Source organism: Bos taurus, chromosome 29, assembly GCF_002263795.3.
Source record: "Bos taurus isolate L1 Dominette 01449 registration number 42190680 breed Hereford chromosome 29, ARS-UCD2.0, whole genome shotgun sequence".
In the NCBI taxonomy this organism is placed as follows: domain Eukaryota; kingdom Metazoa; phylum Chordata; class Mammalia; order Artiodactyla; family Bovidae; genus Bos; species Bos taurus.
In genome coordinates, this window is record NC_037356.1 from 22,185,487 (window position 1) to 22,203,487 (window position 18,001).

The window sequence follows — 18,001 nt, forward strand, 5'->3', positions numbered from 1 at the left end:
ATATAATTTAAAAGCACAATTTCATTTCCAAACAAATTATGCTTTGATTTCTTTTTTTGTACAAAAAGAATTACTATAAATTTTCTTTGAAAATATCTTCTGTAAATCTCTAAAGTGGTAACTAGTGAAAATGTGCAATATTTTATCATCCCTTGCCCTATTCTATTAAATTGTCATTACAGGTGCCAGGATATTGCAATTGTCTATTTTCTTTTGCAATTTATCATGAGATTATTCATATAAAGTCCTAAAAGTTTTCTCCAAAACCTGTGACTAAACCAGAAGCCTAAAATATTTTTGCCCTGGTTCTTTAAAAAATAGGTCCAAGACCAGTAAAACAAAACACCTCCCAGTAGGTGTGTAGGATCCCTACAAGCTAAGCTAGCCTCAGAAACAAGCATTTTAATAACACATTTAAGCCCATGATTCATACATTTAAATAACTAATTGAAATCTTAAAAGGGTTACCTCTAAAATGCCTTTCTTCTCAAGACACAATCTCTCCCACTACTCTCCTGAAAGTGAGAAGTGGGAGTTCAGTAACTTTACCTACATGCTATTATGGGCTCTGCAACTTCCATTGAAGCATCAGAGTCCTATTCTGCTTTGTAAAAGCAAGAAGACACCTCAAATTCTTAAGCTCATTGTCCAGCAGAGAATTCATCAAGGGATAGTTTACAGTAAGCCTAATGGCATGTAACAGCTTCAATGAGCCAGAGGGACACAATCTGTCCCCTCAATACTTCTAAACAGTGAAGGTTTATTTTCCTTGACAGTGGCACATTTATTTCTCATGCAGTCTGTCCCATATTTTGCCAGAAATGTAATTCAAACTATCTTTTAATATTTACAGGTGATTATTAAGTCAAAACAATAATTCAGCAATGCTTGTTATACTGCTTTGTGTATAATCAAAATTATATTTAAAAAACGAAAAAAAAAAAAAAAAAAAACAGAATCATATTTTCCCAGGTGACAAAGGTGGAGAAAAGTTTAGTGGGCAATTGGCATATGATAGAAGTTAAACGATTAAACATATGCCAAATATGTAGAAATCTAAAGTCACTCATATATAGGGACTCTTGTTTAAGGAACTCTTCTTGTTTAAGTCCCTTTTGAAAAAAACTTAGGATTTTCATCCAAATTCTTCTGATCCTTTTTTCACATTTTAAAACACCGTCAAACTTGGCTTGACTCTACGGTTTAGCTGTGAGTCACTACTTGGTGGTCTTGGATTTAAATGAGGCTGAGATATGAACAGGAAAGATGGGCATGGGCCCAACTAGCAGGACCAAAATTTGGACTGTGAAAGAATTACCCATGGTGAAGCAGTTTCCAAATGAAAGGATTAAATTGGGGTGAGCAAAGGTCAAATAAATTTAAATTATCCAGATAAAAAGATCACTACAGGATTATAAATGTTTTATAATTTTCAACAAATGTTTAATCCATCTGAATGAGTTGAATTAGCTCACAAAGAACAGATTACAAGGGAAATGTCACTTCTGATCTTTTGAATATATTCAAAAGTATGTGAAAACCACTAGAGATGCCAAGGGGTAGCTTTTAAAGATAGGAAATGAAATGATGAACAATACACTGACTTGAAAAAAAAAAAATAGGTTTTGAAGAAAGAAAACACTTTCTTCTAGAACATATCTAAATACTGGAAGATGTTACTGTTAAAATTTCTATAATCTAAATATTTTAAAACTTGATAAGTAACTTTGGTAATACAAAGCAAAATCTATGCTTTGAAAAAAAGGAGTAAGGATTCAAAAGCTTCTTCTATGGCTTCTCCAAACTTTATGGGTCTATCGAAAAATGGATAAATCAACCCTCAGGATTCGGAATTCAGAAAAATAAAGGGAAAAACATGCAGAAATTTAATACAAAATTCTTCAAAGAATGTGTGTGTGTGTATTTTTTTTCTTTCTTTCCATAGACGTGATTCTGGAATAATCATTATGAATATGATGAGACTTGAACTAGCCCAGGGGGAAGAAGAAAAAATTAATGACTCCGTAAGTAAAATATCACATGTTTGAAGACTTGGTTTAGTCTGTTGTTTCAGAATCCCAGCTGAAGACATCAGTTTTGACTCTGAAGAAAAGTTACCTAGACTTTTTTGCCACCTAGAGCTGTTCTTTGATTATAATCAAAATGGTTTCTGATCTATCTCTAGTCTTTGTTGATGTTATTTTAAAAAATCACATTATTGCATGGAAAATAAATTGGAAAGAAAGAAAAATAAGAACAAAGTGAAACACATACCCCTACTGTCTGATATTTAATTCTGTTAAGAAGCCTTATTAACAGAATATTAGAGCTGGAATCAGAAGTTGTGAAGTCAAATACTAGCTGTACCACCTTGCTATTTAGTAGTTGTTCTATTCTAGCCCTGTGACTTTGTCTCTTTGTACTTGAGTTCTCCAGTATGTACATTGGAGGCTAACACCTCACATACACTTGTGAAAATGAAATATTTGTGTCAGTATTTGGCATATATTTTATATTCAACAAATACTTGCTAAATTGAAATCATCACCATAGGAAAGACGCCAAAATAAAGCTTCCATTGACTTATTTTTGAAAGAAAAGAAATTTTGTAACAAAATAGGGATACTTTGTAGAACTCTAAATCACTAAGAAAAGACAAAGGATAAGGGGGAGAAATGAAAACTGATAAAAGTATTGATGAAGAATTCCTGGCAGTCCCAGTGGTTAGCACTCTGCACTTTCACTACTGAGGGGCGGGTTCAATCCCTGGTCAGGGAACTAAGATTTTGGAAAAGGAATGGTATAGCCAAAAAAAAAAGATAAAGTATTGGTGAAATAAAACCATAAATAATTGAAAATCCCAACTTTTCTTCATATTGAGAGGTATGAAGACCCCAAGATGATGAATGAAATGTTGAGCTCCAAGATGGGTAATTTACATGTGTTTTTGACAGCAAATTTTGGTAACATATTACACTTCACTTTAGCAGCAAAGACTTATAAGCCATTAAGATCGAGGAATGCCGTATCTTTTAAATTAAATGTGACAGATGTCACCCCCGCCAACACACACACACACACAGATGCCTCACTGTGGCCATTTAAAACAGAGTGCTAATGAACCCACAGTCAAGGGTCCTATCACTACAGGCCACCTTTGTTCTCATTTAGAGCATTGACCTCACTTTTATCTAGTCAGTTTTGTGTGCTATAGGAGTAAAGCATGAAGAAAACAAATTTAATAGGCCAATTTCTTTTAAAATGAAAATTAAATAAATAAAAACACCTTAAGTCAAACACCCTTCAAAATTCCCAACGTAGAAAATGCTCTCTTTCAAGTTAGACTCAAAAAATTAACAACCAAGGATGGCTCTAGATGGCTCTTTCATCATTCTGAGTTCTTTACATCTATGGGATTCATTTTGGCTGACCAATAATAGCTCTACAAAGCTATATATTCTCAACCAATGTCAGGAATGCAAAATTTTACAGAGAATAAAAGTCCAAAATTTAACCAGGAAGGTAATTTTAGATCTTGTAAATGGACCTTTGCTTCTGGCTAAGGGGAGTGAGCAACTTGTCTGAAATTGAAAAGTGCCAAGCATAAAGGCAAAATGATACTAGTTACTACTTTTCCTAATTACGTAATGAAATCTTTAAACTCAAATGGGTCTTAGACTTACCAGCCAAATTCATGGTAATTAAAAGGGACTGTAGGCTTAAGATGTTTTGGCCGAAGTAACAAGTCTATTTAGTCACAGTCATTAAAGGTATCCTATCCAAGCCCTCCTGCTAGGATATGCTAACACTCAAAGAATGCTAACTCTCTTTCAGGAGTCTCTTTCTTACCGTTCAGCCCCATGATGATTTGCCTTTAACCAAATGATGGTACACCTGCAATAATAATTCCTTCTCAAATCATAACCAAAAAATTAAGACTGAGTGGGAATTAATTTCTTGTATTTTCTTGGCATAAAAGATATTTAAAGCTTTGCTGTTTTTTTAAATTCTACTAAACCATTCTTTCAAACAATTTAGCTCGTTCTTGGACTCCTACCAGATAAATTTCAGACTTTATTTGAATAGAAAGCCATCTGAAAGTCATTAATCAATTAGGATATTTAAGGACTTACATCCAAATTCATCTAAGTTGAACTTTAATTCATAAAAAGATGTTGTATGTGTACGTATGTGTGTGTGTGCACTGTTTGCAATAAAAAAAGATTTCTGTTTTCCATAACTATAATGTAGTTGAGAGTTAGCAGAGTTCTACATTCTGTTGAATATATATGTACTCTCATGTAAGGGGAGAGCGTACGTAAAAACTCAACTGACTTGACTCTGAAAAGATTTAGGACAGAAACATTACACAAGCATCTTACTCTTTTTGCCAAGAGATATTTTCTACCTTTCTCCAGTTCTTTTCTCTAGTCAGAAAACACTGAGTGGAAAATCTTGATAGCTGTCTAGCAGAAATTAAAGGAAACAGCAGGATCTCTGTACCACCATATCAAAACCACAAAGATAACAAAATAACCTTACCATAGGCTCCAGTTTTAACTCCCCCTGCAAACAAATTTGTTAGAATCTCATTGTTTGACTTCAACCAAGGTAACTTTGGCCTTCCTAAAATTATGCATAACATACTTAAATAGAAGAGCTGACATTGTGCCATAACTGCAAGTTTAACTAAGATTTCCTACCAACATACTAGGAAACTCAGTGGCAATCACATAACTTTTTGTACCAGATTAAAGTGTGTCTTGTAAATTTATTTCCCAGCAAAGTACAGCCCACATCACAAAGTATGGTGGTTAGGGCTAAAATGAAGAACTAAACCCCAAGTTTAGCAGCACACAAGCTGAAATGCAAGCTTTCAGAGCCCACTCAGGGAGCTTATGCAAAGCCTGCAGTGTGCATTGCAAAGGCTGCCTGTCCCATGCCTCAGATGTCTGTCCCTTACCTTGTCTTAGGCACTGAGAACCAGGATGCCCATGTTGGAGAGGACCACCACAGTCACCACCTCCTCCTCCTCCACAGTTAGGGGGGAGCATTCCTTGAGAAGGAACTCATTGATCAATTTCAAAGACAGGCTGGGCAAACCAGATTCCAGCTGGAGTTAATCAGTGTCCACACTGCTAAGAGGCTGGGAGAGAAAGGCAGTGAGCAGATGGGATGGTTCTCAGCCTGGCCTCTGTGAATCTCAGGGGATAGGTGGGGAGGGAAGGTGGACTTCCTCTGCCTGGCTGGCACCTCCGACCTGTCTGAGCCTTTATTTAACACTAGGCAGCCTAATGGGTGTTCCTGTACACATGCAGATCTTATTTCCTGGGCAAAGATCTCCCAGAGTTGATCTGGCTTTGCTGAAGAGGGATCTTGGGGAGAGGAAGGAGATGACAAGAGAGATAGTAAAGTTTTGCAAACACTTGACTGTAAGAGGATGAAGATGCAGGGGCTGAGAGGATGAAGATGAAAAGGGTGGTAGGGAGGAAAAGCTTTGATTTCCAAAGAGTTTAATGGACAACCACTCCTCTTCCCTAACCCTATTATACCATAAGGTAGAAAACAGAATCTGTTAACCTCTGCTTTTGTTTCCTCTATACGACAGTAGAAATGTCTGGGCTAGGCTGTGTGTGTGTGTGTGTGTGTGTGTAGTCGCTCAGTCGCGACCGACTCTTGGCGACCCCATGGACTGTAGCCCTCCAAGCTCCTCTGTCTATGAGGATTCTCCAGTCAATACTGGAGTGGGTTGCCCTGCCCTCCTGCAAGGGATCTTCCCAACCCAGGGATCGAACCCAGGTCTCCCGCATTGCAGGCCGATGCCTTGCCATCTGATCCCCCAGGGAAGTCCCTGGGCTACGCTAATGGCAGTTTATTCGGCGTATAGAATTTAATCTTGCCAGGATAGTTAATGCTTCCAAAGCCAAGCTGGCTCTTCGGCTCCCCGAACAATTCCAGATTCCAAAACCTTGCTCTTTGGATCCAAAAATCTCCCCAAAGGAGGTTGATTCATAGGCTAACCTAGCGTTTGTTTATCCATGTAATAAAAGCTCAACTCTGTCAAATTCATCAATGGGACACAGCATCACCCCAAATCACGCGTGTCTCATTGTTTCCTCCCAACCCGTCCTCCCTCCCGGACTCAAGTAAAACACTCAGGATCAATCCACTAAGACCATCCCCCCTCCGCCCTCCTCTCCTCCATGAGAGACAACGCTGAGCAAGCAGACAAGGACCCTTCTGCAAGACTGCATAAGTGTGCATTTACGATCGTGCTAATTAGAAGTCCCTACTTCGGTAGCTGGTTGGCTGAGCCGCCCCCAGCGGGGGCTTCTCTAGGCGGCGGTCGCTGGGACTCCTCCACAATAGGGATGAGGAACACATGGTTGCTTCCGGGGAGTCAGAGGGTCCCCCGCTGTAGTGATCACCCACCCAGAGCCAGAGCCCGTCCCGCAGTCCGCAGCACGCCACCCTTCCCACCCGCGTCCCCGAGGTTATTTGCCAGGACGCCCCCACCACCCCCGCCGTCCCCCGGGCTGGGATGCAGAGTGCGCACACCGCGGCGGCAAGAGGGTGGCGGCGGCGGCGTCTGCGAGCGGGGCCCGCCCGCCTGCTCACCCCACGTCCGGAGCTGGGCTGCTGGCGGCGCTCAGCGGCGCCGGGGCTGCGGGCTGGGCTCGCGCGGCGTCTCGGGGCCGGCCCCCTCCCTGCGCGCGTGCTGCTGCAGCAGCTCTCCGCACCCAAGCAGCCCGGCGGCGGCGGCGGCGGCAGCTCCAGCCGCACGGCCCCTCTTCATACTTCTCTGATGGCTCCTCTCGGTGCTGTTTGGGAAAACGATTTTTACCCCCGCCCCGCTGCCAGAAACAGATTTCCTACATTTCATCAGTCCACGCAGACCGAGCGGAAGTCAAATGCTTACTTTTTCTGGTGGACAGCAAACGCAGTTGACACTGATTTACCCTTCAAACGGGGAGAGATTGTATTACAAGCCCTTGGCAGCAATTCCGAGGTTGGGGCCAAGCTCCAGCCCCCTCCAGGTCCCCCAAACACTAACCTAAGAGAGAAGGGGGCGGGAGAGGCGGGGGTGTGGGGGGGGCGGGTGGAGATCATATTTAACTCAGGGTTTTTCACAGAGTCAATGGCTTTAGCACAATATTAAAATTGGGTGTTGGAAAAGTTTTGCTTTCCTGGCCAGTGATTTTTGCAGACTCGGAGACATGAGCTTTCCAGTAACTTCGGCCACTCTTCGTTCCAAATTGAACAGTTTGATTTCTTACAATTCCCTTTAAATATCAGATTGTATAAGAGGCTGTTATTCATGGCCGCTGTTTTCGCTTTACACAAGGAAATACAATTCCACCTTTCCTTCTCTCAGTCTGGGCTCAGCATTACGTTGAATGTCACAGACAATTTTCTCCAACTGTTGTTTATTAGGGCACTATTCTGAGATGAAAAGTCTTCCTGTGAAGCAGACAGACAGACGTGCAACTGTCTGTCTCCTTCACCTCTAGTAGGCATGTGACCTCTTGAACTCAGGGTCCTAATTCCCTCCGGTTAGTTACTCCTTTCCATGGAATGTTGTTGAAAAGGATCACTTTTTGTTGTTGTTATTGTTCATCTGTTCATCAGTTTCACAAGCATCTCCATCCAAGGATGGTATAGCACAGGTATTCTAAACTTGTCTTGGATACCATGTTTAAAACGGTGAAGCTCAGCTGGTAAGGGATGTGCCTACAAATGCAGGAGACTCCTGTTTGATTGCTGGGTAGAGAAGATCTCCTGGAGAAGGGATAGGTTATCCACTCCAGTGTTCTTGGGCTTCCCTGGTGGCTCAGACAGTAAAGAATCTGCCTGCAATGCGGGAAACCTGGGTTCCATGCCTGGATTGGGAAGATCTCCCGGAGGAGGGCATGGCAACCCACTCCAGTATTCTTGCCTGGAGAACCCCCATGAATTCTACAGTCCATGGCTTCATAAAGAGTCTGACACAACTGAGCAACCAAGCACAATATACCACCACCCCACCCCAACCTCCCCAACACCTCACACACACAAAAGAAACTACCCGTGCGTAGACAACAGCCAAGTGATGTGGATAATTTTAAATATAATTGGAAAAATTCATTTTGCACTTATTGTTGCTTTCATCTGGAAATGGTTATTTGCTCTAAAACATCTAGAAACTTAATCAGTTCTTTGGTTGTAGTAGCAGGGCAAATCATGAAGGGGAGAAAACAGATGGAAAAGTTTGGTGAAACTGAACTCTAAGCTTTTTATTTTAGTTCAATTGGGTATTGCAGTTAGCTCCATATTTCTCCTTGGGCTTCCCCATAAAAGGGGGGCGGGGAAGCCATTCCTCATTTTAAGGAGAAACGGCATCATAAAAAGGCCTACCTTACTGCTTACATATGCCTCAATAACAACAAAACATACAGAATGGATTACTGATGAATTTGACTAATCACTGTCAAAATAATATTTTTTCAAAATTTAACCAGATAGATATGAGTGTTCCTAGAGCCCCAACAAAGACCTGTTAGTTTCTAAACCTACAAAATGGAAGTAAAATCAAACATCCTTGACAATTTTTCATGATCAAAATATCACCAGCCAATAAATTAAGTATATCCAAAGCATATAATAAAAGTTTAAAAAGTTTAACACCTAGATTTTCAAAAGCTCAGATTCTCTTCTGCTATCTATATAAATTTTCTTGTCACATCATTCAACATTGATATTTTAAAAAGTGCAAAGACAATAATTTTGTTGATTAAGGGAATTTGTTAAACCCAACTTGGGACAATCAGGAGTCTTCCAGAAGCACTGGGAGAGGATCATCATCCAAATTACTCCCTTTTATGCCTCTTTCTTCCAGGTATTTTACATTTTAAATTCTCCATTATATCAGACCCTCTGTCCTTTGAGCAAAAGCCAAAAGAAAAATACGAGGAGAAATATGTATTTTCTCTCTTAGTATCTAAGAGTTGATACTGAATACTGAATAGTCTTCTGGTGACAAAAGAGAAGTAACACAAAAGATTTCTGAAGAGGCAGCAAAGTGGATTTTCATTTGATTTTTTCCACTTGATCTTTATTTTGTGTTTTTGAAAATCAAATTTCTACTTATGTATTCCAATCCGTCACTTATAAAAATCTGTCAGAAAACCTTTTTGTCCAGGAATTGTCTTGCCTTGTTCGCAACCTAAACACATTTGTGTTAGGAAATCCTAGTGACTCGATGGTAACTTCCCTCATGTGAAGGTCAAGGAAGCTAATGTCTCACCTAATGGAGTGAAAAGTGTCTAAATACATTCTTGAAACATAATGGCATAAGTGGGGATGTAAACTGATGCAACCACTATGGAAAACAGTATGGCGTTTTCTTTAAAAAACTAGAAATACATCTACCATATGAGCCTGAAATCCCACTACTAGGCATACACACTGAGAAAACCGTAATTCTAAAAGACCCATGTGCCCCAATGTTCATCACAGCAATATTTATAATAGCTAGCACACGGAAGCATCCTAGATGTCCATAGACAGATGAACGGATAAAGAAGTCGTGGTACATTTATACAATGGAATATGACTCAGCCATAAAAAGGAACAAATCTGAGTCAATTGTAATGAAGGTGGATGAACCTAGAGCCTCTTATACAGAGTGAAGTAAGTCAGAAAAACAACTATCATATATTAACATCTATCTATGGAATCTAGAAAAATGTTACTGATGAACCTAGTAGAGAATGGACTTTGGACACAGTGCGGGAAGGGAAGGGTGGGATGAATAGAGAAAGTTGCATTGACATACATATATTATCATGTTTAAAACAGATTGTTAGTAGGAAGTTGCTAAATAACACTGGGAACACCTGGCACTCTGTGATGATCTAGAGAGATGGGATGAGGGGAGGGAAGGGAGGCTCAGGAGGGGATATATATATATATATGTAAACATCATATGTACATATAGCTATACTTATACATATCTATACACACAGACAGACACATATACCCACACACACATAATTACATATATATATATATGTATAATTATGGCTGACTAGCACTGCTGTACAGCAGAAACCAACAAAAAAATTGTAAGGCAATTTTCTACAAATTAAAAAAAAAATGTTCAGTGAGTGTAAATTATTGTCTAGACAATAAAGACAATCTCAGTTCAGTTCACTTCAGTCACTCAGTTGTGTCTGACTCTTTGCGACCCCATGAATCACAGCACGCCAGGCCTCCCTGTCCATCACCAACTCCCGGAGTTCACTCAGACTCATGTCCATCAAGTCAGTGATGCCATCCAGCCATCTCATCCTCTGTCGTGCCCTTCTCCTCCTGCCCCCAATCCCTACCAGCATCAGAGTCTTTTCCAATGAGTCAACTCTTCGCCTAAGTACTGGAGTTTCAGCTTTAGCATCATTCCTTACAAAGAAATCCCAGGGCTGATCTCCTTTAGGATGGACTGGTTGGATCTCCTTGCAGTCCAAGGGACTCTAAAGAGTCTTCTCCAATACCACAGTTCAAAAGCATCAGTTCTTCAGTGTTCAGCTTTCTTCACAGTCCAACTCTCACATCCATACATGACCACAGGAAAAACCATAGCCTTGACTAGACGGACCTTTGTTGGAAAGTACTGTCTCTGCTTTTGAATATGCTATCTAGGTTGGTCATAACTTTTCTTCCAAGGAGTAAGCGTCTTTTAATTTCATGGCTGCAGTCACCATCTGCAGTGATTTTGGAGCCCCCAAAAATAAAGTGTTACACTGTTTCCACTGTTTCCCCATCTATTTCCCATGTAGTGATGGGACCAGATGCCATGATCTTCGTTTTCTGAATGTTGAGCTTTAAGCCAACTTTTTCACTCTCCTCTTTCACCTTCATCAAGAGGCTCTTTAGTTCCTCTTCACTTTCTGCCATAAGGGTGGTGTCATCTGCATATCTGAGGTTATTCATATTTCTCCTGGCAATCTTGATTCCAGCTTGTGCTTCTTCCAGCCCAGTGTTTCTCATGATGTACTCTGCATAGAAGTTAAATAAGCAGGGTGACAATATACAGCCTTGACGTACTCCTTTTCCTATTTGGAACCAGTCTGTTGTTCCATGTCCAGTTCTAACTTTTGCTTCCTAACCTGCATACAAATTTCTCAAGAGGCAGGTCAGGTGGTCTGGTATTCCCATCTCTTTCAGAATTTTCCAGTTTATTGTGATCCACATAGTCAAAGGCTTTGGCATAGTCAATAAAGCAAAAATAGATGTTTTTCTGGAACTCTCTTGCTTTTTCCATGATCCAGCGGATGTTGGCAATTTGATCTCTGGTTCCTCTGCCTTTTCTAAAACCAGCTTGAACATCTGGAAGTTCACGGTTCACGTATTGCTGAAGCCTGGCTTGGAGAATTTTGAGCATTACTTTACTAGCGTGTGAGATGAGTGCAATTGTCCGTAGTTTGAGCACTCTTTGGCATTGCCTAAAGACAATCTAGTTAATAAAACTAAAGACAATCTAGTTAATAAGAAAAACTAAAGACAATCTAGTTAATAATAAAAAAAAAGTCAAACCAAATTTAAAGAAAACAAACTTTTTTTTCCTCTTTAAGTTATCACAGTTTTGGAGACTCTAATATTGAGAATTCCTGGGTTACTGTGTGTTTCAGGTGTCTGAACTTTCAATGTTGTCTTGAACAGGAACCATGCCTTTTCTCTAAATGTAAGTATATATGCATATGAGTGTATATATACATATATGTTTAAAGTGATCAATACAATTATTTTTTTTTCCTTATTTATAGGCTAACTTCCCCTCACTCCTCAACCCCAACTCCCCACTCATGGAAATAATTACATTCACTTATTCTAAAAAGTGGGACAAACCTTCAATACATGATGGAGATTACCGAGAATTTTGAAATAAGTTAAATAATGTGGGAAGAGACACTGGATTAAAGTAAAATAAATTTCCAAAGGTGACCAAGACGTTCTCCCATCCATGAATAGCTTCAAAAGGGCACTTAAAGATGACAAGTGATAGCTTTAGATGTAAGAAAAATGATACAGAAAGCAGCATAAAGACATGCAATGGTGCTGAAGAAATGTAATAAGTGGATGATTCACTAACTTAAAGCAATGTAATAAGTGAAAACATTTATTTATGTTTTATTGAAATAATTTATTAGGGCTGCAAAATATATTTGCCTACCTAGCTAGTGTCTTGGCCTGTGATATAGGCCTTCAATTGCTTTACATTGAAATGAAATTTTTCAAATGTCAAAAGACAAACAAAGTGGATTTTATAAGTCCTACTATGAAAATTACAAATACTGTTAGGGATAAAAAGTCAATGCTATTACTTTTCATCACTGTTCATATATAAAGCTACAAAGGATAAATTAAATGGGAGAAATTTCTCAGGAAAAGTTTAAGATTTACTATCAGGTTGATATGCAACTTACTCTCAATGGAGAACTTTAAACTTTATAAGTATAACACAACAGTAGCACAGATATCCGTTCCCTACTGGGCAAAACCCATATTTTTGCAAAATGTGTGTTATATATGAGCATATGTCTTCTAATTTTTACACAGGGGATAGACTGAAATCATTTCATGAAATATATCATGTATCTTGTCTAGTTTAAAAATATCCTATGCAATATATACAGTTATGTGATTCTTCTTGTGTAGGTCAGAGTTGTGTTTTTTATTTTTCCAAATATTTGTGTGGTTTGTTTCTATTAAATCTTTTATTAAAATATCATGCTATCCTAATTGAAAGAAGTTTGAATTTAATGTCTAAATGAAATATTTTTATAACTTTGTTTTTTTTACACCGCTTTCATCTCCAGCATCTTAAATACCATTAAGCCTTAGAGTAAGCGCTCAATAAATAATTGCTGAATGGACAGATGACCATTATAGAAGAAGCCAATCTGTTAGGAGGCTTACTAGTTAATTGGTTAGATTTTTATATATTGTTTTGAATTTAGTAGTTTGGAACTGGAATAGAAAAAACTAATGTTAAAATAACATTATAAATGATGGTTTCATTTCCAAGTTCAAATCATTTCACCTGGTTAAATGCAAGTAGATTTCAGTAAAACAGATGCATGCCTCTGTGCCAGGTTTATAAATGAGGTCAGTCTATGTCACCTGTCACTTCATTAAAAACCAAGGTTGATTTGGGCTCAAGGTTTAATCATAACCAATACTATGAGTGAGTGAAAAGTAATAGAAAATATTACTACTTCAGGGGCTTTCAAAAAAAATTTTTTTTTTTTTAACCATGATCCACAATAAGAAATACATTATGGAACAGACATATGAAACCACACTCAGAACACAACCAAAACATGTTTCACAAAACAGTACTTACCTTCCCCAATTAATGCACTCTGATATTTTTCTGTTTGGTTTTAATCTTTTCTGTGCCATTCAGTTGAAAAGAAATGCTGCTGTGGAGCTACTAAATTTATTTCACAACCCACAGTTTGAAAAAAAAATATCTGACTTAAAAACTAAGCTGAGGAGAAAATCAATCAAAATTGAGGTAGAACATCAATGAACAGATGGTTTCATTATAAAGAACAGAACAGATGTGCATACATATATTCTCAGCAGTAGACGACATGATGTAATATCCGTCACAATATCCCCAACACTGTACACCTCACACCTCCATGCCTTTGCTCATGCTGACTCAAATGATCTTTACCTTTTACTTTCTCCCTTTGAAGAAATCAGATTTCTTCTTCCATGAAGATCAGCTTAATCATCACCCTCTTTGTGGTTCTCTTGATTTCCCTGGCAGAATGTTGCTGTGCCTCTGGGTCCAGGGCTCTGGGATATTTTCTATTTCTTTTATACCTCATTGAGGATGTAGTATCGTGATTGTGTTCTTATGCACCTATCTCCTGTACTAAATTGTAAGTCCCTAGAGAGCAGGAACTCCCTAGGGTTGATGAGGTTCAAGCAGGTTGATGAGACAGAAGGGGGAACTGTGCCCATCAAAAGGGAACTAAATGGAAATCCCAATGTAAAGATGGCAACAGCTATTAATTTTGCATCATTGTGGATAGACACATTTACATTATAAATGAAATTTTCCTGTCACATTTCTTGGGACTCTACTGCAAGTAGACATTGGTACAGTTATCCATTTGTTTTTTAACCCTGATAATTATAAATTTAGGATGGCAACAGCTATTAATTTTGCATCATTGTGGATAGACACATTTACATTATAAATGAAATTTTCCTGTCACATTTCTTGGGACTCTACTGCAAGTAGACATTGGTATAGTTATCCATTTGTTTTTTAACCCTGATAATTATAAATTTAGGATGACAAGTTTTCCTCCCCTTATAATGGGGTTACTGTGTCATTTAAGCTGAAAATATTGTAAGTTACTTTAATATACCTAACCTACCAAATGTCATAGCTTAGCCTAACCTATGGGAGAAGGCAATGGCACCCCACTCCAGTACTGTTGCCCGGAAAATCCCATGGATGGAGGAGTCTGGTAGGCTGCAGTCCATGGGGTCGCTAAGAGTCAGACATTACTGAGCGACTTCACTTTCACTTTCCACTTTCATGCATTGGAGAAGGAAATGGCAACCCACTCCAGTGTTCTTGCCTGGAAAATCCCATGGACAGAGAAGCCTGGTAAGCTGCAGTCCATGGGGTCGCACAGAGTTGGACACGACTGAAGTGACTTAGCAGCAGCAGCAGCCTAACCTATATTAAACACGCGCAGAACACTTACATTAGCTTATAGTTGGACAAAATCATCTAACACAAAGCCTATTTTATAATGCAGTATTGAAAATCTCATGAAATTTATCAACGACTGTGCTAAAAGTGAAAAACAGAATGGTTGCATGGGTACAGGATGGTTGTGATTGTATCAGTTGTTTACACGGAGGTCACATGACTGACGAGGAGCTGTGGCTGCCCCGCATCGTGAGAGAGTAACAGAATATCACCAGCCTGGGAAAATATAAAAATTCAACATTTGAAGCCTGCTTTCTACTGAATGCATTTTGCTTTGGCACCATCTTAAAATCAAAAAATCATAAGTTGAACCATCCTAAGCTGAGGACCATCTGTATTTTGTTGAAAGATGAGAAAACTTGCTGAAACTTCCATTACTGAGACTGTAACTTACACAAACATGGAATCTTTGCTACTGCTGATTTATATGAAACAGAGAAATGAGTCGTAAACTTATCAAAGGACTTTCCTAGTACCAAAGAGTAGAGTGAGCAACAAGCCAAGAAGATAGTACATCTAAATCGAAGTGAATGAACTGTGCAGGAAAGGGTCAGGGTCACAGGGCTTCTCTTGGCATCAGGAACTGGTGCCCTCCTGCTGTTACCACCATAGCCACATGGACTCTCAAGCCATTTGCAAAGAGATTTCAGTGACCATTATTCCCACTGAAGCTGCCGAGGAACAGACATACTAATTGTGCTAATAATTGTCACTGCAGTTAAAATAATAACCAAGTCCAGATTTGGAGACAGACAGGTCAGGTTCTAACTTCTTCACTTGCTGAAAACCACAGCAAATTACTTAACCTTTCTATCGATTTCCACATCTGTGAAGTGGAGTTAACAAATAGCCCCTCTCATAGGCATTAGTTGAACATTATATCAGATCAGATCAGATCAGATCAGTCGCTCAGTCGTGTCCAACTCTTTGCGATCCCATGAATCGCAGCACACCAGGCCTCCCTGTCCATCACCAACACCCGGAGTTCACTCAGACTCACGTCCATCGAGTCAGTGATGCCATCCAGCCATCTCATCCTCTGTCGTCCCCTTCTCCTCTTGCCCCCAATCCCTCCCAGCATCAAAGTCTTTTCCAATGAGTCAACTCTTCGCATGAGTTGATCAAAGTACTAGAGTTTCAGCTTCAGCATCATTCCTTCCAAAGAAATCCTAGGGCTGATCCCCTTCAGAATGGACTGGATGGATCTCCTTGCAGTCCAAGGGACTCTCAAGAGTCTTCTCCAACACCACAGTTCAAAAGCATCAATTCTTCGGCACTCAGCTTTCTTCACAGTCCAACTCTCACATCCATACATGACCACCGGAGAAACCATAACCTTGACTAGATAGACCTTTGTTGGCAAAGTAATGTCTCTGCTTTTGAATATGCTATCTAGGTTGGTCATAACTTTCCTTCCAAGGACTAAGCGCCTTTTAATTTCATGGCTGCAGTCACCATCTGTAGTGATTTTGGAGCCCAGAAAAATAAAGTCTGACACTGTTTCCACTGTTTCCACATCTATTTCCCATGAAGTGATGGGACCAGATACCATGATCTTCGTTTTCTGAATGTTGAGCTTCAAGCCAACTTTTTCACTCTCCACTTTCACTTTCATCAAGAGGCTCTTTAGTTCCTCTTCACTTTCTGCCATAAGAGTGGTGTCATCTGCATATTTGAGGTGATTGATATTTCTCCCGGCAATCTTGATTCCAGCTTATGCTTCTTCCAGCTCAGCGTTTCTCATGATGTACTCTGCATAGAAGTTAAATAAACAGGGTGACAATATACAGCCTTGACGAACTCCTTTTCCTATTTGGAACCAGTCTGTTGTTCCATGTCCAGTTCTAACTGTTGCTTCCTGACCTGCATACAGATTTCTCAAGAGGCAGATCAGGTGGTCTGGTATTCCCATCTCTTTCAGAATTTTCCACAGTTTATTGTGATCCACATAGTCAAAGGCTTTGGCATAGTCAATAAAGCAGAAATAGATGCTTTTCTGGAACTCTCTTGCTTTTTCCATGATCCAGGAGATGTTGGCAATTTGATCTCTGGTTCCTCTGCCTTTTCTAAAACCAGCTTGAACATCAGGAAGTTCACGGTTCACATATTGCTGAAGCCTGGCTTGGAGAATTTTGAGCATTACTTTACTAGTGTGTGAGATGAGTGCAATTGTGCGGTAGTTTGAGCATTCTTGAACATTATATAAAATAATAATAATACATGTAAAATAGTTTGGTAGTGGTAGTAGAGTCGCCAAGTCATGTCTGACTCTAGTGACCCCATGGACTACAGCTCCTCTGTCCATGGGATTTTCCAGGCAAGAATATTGGAATGGGTTGCCATTTCCTCCTGAAGGATACCTCAAACCTGGGTCTCCTGCAATACAGCTGTACTCTTTACTGACTGAGCCACCAGGGAAGCCAAAAATATTTAGTTTACTGTCTGACATATTGCAAGTGTGACATTAAGGCTATGTCCTCAGTCATGTCCATCTCTTTGTGACCCTATGGACTGTAGCCTGTCAGATCCAGGTTCCACTGTCCATGGGATTCTTCAGGCAAGATTATTGGAGTAGGTTGCCATTTTCTCCTTCAGGGTATCTTCCCAACCCAGGAATTGAACCTGTGTCTCCTGAATCTCCTGCATTGGCAGGTGGATTCTTTACCACTGAGTCACCTGAGAAGCTCAGAAAAAAAAGCTAGGTATTTTATTATTAACCAAGGAACTAAATCATCTTATTGACTCATTATAAAGAATTCTCTGGGATAAAGAAGTTATCATCATTAAAAATAGAGAAGATCAGAGAATTTTATGTATCCTTTCTCTGAAGATGACATTACATTATACACCCTTTAGAAATCCATATTTGGACATTCATTATTTAATCATCCATTCTTCTATCTCCTCTGTGTAATTTTTCTATATAGATGAAGTTGCAGGATCAGATCACAGGTTAATAGGAAAAATGAGCCATTAAACCATACAAGTAGGAGTCAGATTCATGTCTGAGTTTGACTGGTTTGAAGGTCTGGGTTCATTTCCCTCCTTCCTCCCTCCCTTTTTTCATTTCTTTCTTTCTTCCTTCTATCCTTGCTTTCTTTTCTCGTTCTTTATAAGGAGGGAGAAGAGTCTACACATTAACTGAATTTATGTTCAAATGTTTGAAAGTAATAATAAAATACTCTGAAAAAAAAAGTCGAATCATTTTTTAAAAGAGGATAC

At 39.4% G+C, this 18,001-nt stretch overlaps 1 protein-coding gene across 4 annotated transcripts in view; it reads right to left on the bottom strand.

Moving 5' to 3' along the window:
• Positions 1-18,001, bottom strand: part of GAS2 (growth arrest specific 2) — a 179,955-nt gene that overhangs the window by 140,661 nt on the left and 21,293 nt on the right. The window contains exon 1 of one of the 4 annotated variants that reach the window (XM_059883029.1): positions 6,619-6,832. The exons of 1 other annotated variant lie outside the window; for it this stretch is intronic. The gene's annotated coding sequence lies outside the window, so the exon portion shown is untranslated. 4 annotated transcript variants of the gene reach the window in all.